Genomic DNA, 4,898 nt, shown 5'->3' with positions numbered 1-4,898 from the left:
TGACCACATTTACAATGCAGCTATCTATCCTATGTACACATATTTTAGGCAAGACTAAAAGGGGAAAGCAAAGGGGAGACATGGAAAAATGAAAAATCCTTACAGGCCAAGACACTTGATGCACAAGCAATTTAAATATAGACTTTTGGTTCCTCGCATGCACAAAACAGTGCTAACAGTGTTAACAAGATTTGCAAAAGCACCGCATGAAAGACACTAAAACAACACATTTCTGACACCCTCAAGTACACGCACGTGCAAGAGCACTGTCCGAAGCATCCTCACCAGTTCATTCCTCGCACGACATGACACTACACCACAACTAGACAAAACGTCTACCTGCTCTTGTGCGATGACAAGGTCAGCAACAGCTCCAGTCACATCACAAACCTCTGGTTCCATTTGACATACATGTTCACACCTCATTACAAGCACAAAAACACAATAGTGCCTCGCACGCACAGTCTTTGTCAAAAGTATGTGGGCTATAGCATGTTGCCCGTGATCACCATGCTGAATACAGGAAAAAGTTTCAATGCCTTGTGGAATTAAAGGAGCTCTTGTACTCACTATCCAGAGGTCTCATGTGTCAGAAGTACGATGGGAACTGCACCACACTGCCAAACAATAAAAAGTATGGTGAAGGCACAAAGTAGACCGCATACTTTTGACAAAGGCTGTACATAACACACTGCACAAACGGCCTGTATATTACGCAACACTACATATTTAGCCCATGCCATGCTAATGCTATCCACACTACCTGCCACACTTGGCATTTTGTTCAGAGATCTTTGCACAACACAGTCAGTCTTTGAAAAGACAACTCGTGTGTGTGAATGTTCACTGCAACACCACGCGTGTGCAGCCAAAAATCAGCAACTCCTTCGCTCTCCTACATTTTATCTACATTGAATAAAACCTCACTGTACACTTTGCTCTATGGCATTTTCAGCCGTAATCAAAATTAACAAACTTCAAGTGCTCATACCGTGTCTGCGGTCTGCTGAGAAATAGGCTGTCAAACTAAGCACCAACTCTACCACAGCATTCTGACAATCAAGTGAATGCTGCAAACTGCCAAGGCACAAGGCCACAGCCTTCTCCACCACACATCATTGCCTTACATCTATTTTACCTGTGACAAGCTTTCTCTCAACCTACAAATGCATTGAGGCCACAAACTTCTTGCAGTGTGGAGAGACTGAGCTCTTATCTTTGGCTTTTGGATAACTGCTGCTATCGACGAGAATCAATGCATGACTGGCAAACCCAACGAACAACGTTCCGAATTGTGCTCGAACCAACGATAAGCCTTTAACAGCGTCCTTTTTAAACATATGCACAAGACATAGTTAAGAATCTGACAACATGGACACATGAATATAACACAGTGAAAGTAATTAATAAACCTGTACCAGTTCACACTGCAACGCAGTAAATTGGTACTTCAGCCCCTCTCCAGCGTGGAGCCGTCGTCGCACCTTTCAATGCAGCGACAGTGACAAACTGCACACCACTGGCTGGCAATGATGAGGGTGACTGTGCACTATGGTCACATCGTAATCCTTAGCTAGTATAATGAATTTGACTGCATGCACTCAAGTTACTACGTAACAATAGTTAAGACTGCCATAAATGAAGTCGAGAAAAGTTGGGATGCAACACGTTGATCACTGAATGCACTCAATGTGTGCTTGTGTTCGCATTAGTTATAAACACCAAGCAACCAGTGAACCACAAGAGTATGTTCTGTCCACGTAACCTAGAAGGTATTCAAATATGGCCAACAGGCCTAAAACCAGGAAAGTGTGCTAATGGCATAAAGCGAGACCAGCACAAAACTACTAGAAGCTTGGCATACTGTAACATATTCCATTCATCAAACCTTAATAACGTAGACACTTCAACCCGCGTGAATTGCACATGGTAGTACGTGCTTCATATTTGTTTTAATGCTGTGGTGCACACTGACATCAAATGTGAACACTGACATGAAATGTCTATGCTGATTAAACCAGAAGCTGCTAGCTACAAAGCTCCACTGGTGCCTTGCTACTTGCCCTCCCAACTTGACTGCTCAATGCTCTCATTATATACACTACATATACACATTATGCCTGTGTTATGTCCACCACATTATTTAATCTTAAAAGTCATACTCATTGTCATAGTGAAAAACTCCTACCACAGGGTGTCAGCAAGACCTTCAAAATTTCCTGACTTTGGCAGTAAGAATTCCTTGACTAATAAAAACATCAGAAAACAGCAACCGATTATTAATCAATTTTTCTCATAATGTCCAAAACATTGGACAATCCAGAAGACGCGAATTTTGGGGGAAATTTTGTAGCTTGCACCAGGGACAAGAAAAATCTAATAGCCTTTCGCACAGTCTTGCATTTCAGCTATAGACTCGCAGTAACCTTCAGTCGAGTATACTGCATCAAGCGACTCACCCTTCGATACTGCAACTCAAGCACATAACCAATACCCGGGTACCTTTCAGTGGCTGTCAAGTCGATCCACTCAAAGGAACAAACTCAACAGCAGTCAAAATGTTTCTGCAATCTAACACCAAGCATTTGTGGCACTCCAGTTGCATGTGAAATTCTGCATCGCCAAATGTGAACAGCCCCTAACAATTATTCTAAATACATAAATAGCACATTTTCATAGGTTTAAGGCATTTAAATGGCATACTGAAATAATGTACTGTATTTAGTTACCCGATGGTCACGTTTGCGCATTTTGTACAGATTGTTCTAGGTCTTATTTGAGTGCTCTGGCAGCATTAGGACTGCTGGCTGCAGTGCTTTTGTCATGGATTGGGACTGGCACTTGTTCCTGCAAGAAAATAAATTAGTGCTTCTACAGAGTAAACACCTCGATACACTTCTGCACAACTCGGCTGACTCGATAGGCTATTGACTAGACCTCCATTGAAACTGCCTGTTTGGCAGCACCTACTTTGTCAGATTCAATAGACTATCGATTCAAATACCTTTCAAATGCGTGCGTGACACTGGTATTAGACAACCTGAGAACCACCTACATCACCCCCCTTTCCCATTAACTTAGTGGTACAGTAAAACCCCGGTGATACGATCCCGGCTGGTACGAATTTCGGTGTGATATGAATTCGTACATTCCCCGGCCGAAATACATTGCTCACAATAAGAAAAAATTGGCTGCTCCGAACGTGTTGCCACGCCGCTGCGGATCATATGAACGCTTGAGCAACAGCGGCGGAGGCCAAGCCAGCGGAGCGACCGGCACAGACAAGCCGGTACAGCGGGATCTGGGTGGGATCCATTGTCGCTAAGCAACTGACTACGTTACACGGCTGCGCAATCTCTCATTGGTCCCCACATCGAGCAGACCGGACCACATCACAGCCTAGCCGATGCTTAGCGAGAAAGTAGACAAGGACCGATGCTGCAACGACGACCGCGGCGCAGCCCCGACGGACAAAACGCTCCCTGCACTCGACGTGCTCAGGCGTTCCGTGGTGTGCGAAAACATTCCTGAGATTACATGTGCACACTTATACGCCTTTCAGAAGGCGATCGCTGACAATTTGGGCAAGGAGAAAACATACACGGTTAGTAGAACCCTATTAATACGTTTTTTAAAGGGACCACGCAAAAAAAAAACGCAGTTTCACCCGAAAGATGAAGCAACGATTGCGATAGCAAATTAGTAGACAGCTGTACGAAGTAAGGATAGTAATTGTACCGGCCGTATAAACTTGTAAACATTCACTTACTAAATTAACAAGCACAATGTCATGCGCGCACAGGTAAACATTAACACAACTCGCTCGATGACCACGGACACTTGCTATCGAAACGCCGGAGAGAGGAAGAGCAGCAGCAGCAGCAAGCAAACAGACCTTTGCGCTGTCTCTCGCTTCAACGCGAACTTTACGTCGAAGGCACAGGTACTGGCACTAGGCGCACTTTGTCAACATTGCAGATCATTTTGACGATGAGGTCTGCGCGGGTGTGCACTTTGCGCGCGTCACAGATCGCTTTAAAGATATGGAACCCGCGCGGCTGCGTCGTATCTGCCACGTGCCGGTGGCTTGTTGCAATGCTTCGGTAGCTTGTTGCAACGTACAAGCTGGCTACACCGCTAAATTTATGTGACCGCCCCATTCAAACGCAACGTAAGATGCAGGAACATTACAGATTGGCGACGTATCACGGAGAACTTAATACATGGAAGTCAATGGGACTTAGGTCGGGACCACGGCCGGGAAAACGCAGCCGCAAGGAAGGTATCAATGGGGTTCCACTATTAGAAACTCATTTTTCTTGCTATTGTGTATGTTTTGATTATACGAATTTTGGGTGATTCGCATATTTCATGCGAACCCGCGAGATTTGTATCACCGAGATTTTACTGTAGTACCACATTCACACCCCTTCAATTACCTATTCAACTTGTCCGCACCCCATTGGCCCCATATACCCACCTCAGGCAAGCTTGAATGATGCGTTAAAGTTGGTTTGTGCAATGGTTTCAATAAACTTGCATCTGTTCCCTTCACTCATCTGTTCACAGCTCCAATAAGGAAACAAACCTGGGTCTGTAGCATGGTAAGCGAGAACCTAAATCTGGCGGCATGCCATCAGTTGAGGCATGGAATAAGTACAATAGTAGAAAGTAGAACTTAAGATCATTTCCACTGCCATACTGTCATGATATCAACGCGCATGAGCGGCTCACGCATGGAGCGCTGGAATGTCTACAGACGTGCAGAGTTTGGCTGCAAAAGCAACAAATCCAAATGGACGCACCGTCACGTTCCACTAAGTCGGCTGTAATGAAGGTTGAATAAAGTGTTGTGCCAATGCTTTCGCATAACTTCTGGAGCGTGGAATGTCTACAGC

The sequence above is a fragment of the Dermacentor silvarum genome, chromosome 11 (assembly GCF_013339745.2).
Source record: "Dermacentor silvarum isolate Dsil-2018 chromosome 11, BIME_Dsil_1.4, whole genome shotgun sequence".
Classification (NCBI taxonomy): Eukaryota; Metazoa; Arthropoda; class Arachnida; order Ixodida; family Ixodidae; genus Dermacentor; species Dermacentor silvarum.
This window is presented reverse-complemented; position numbering follows the sequence as displayed.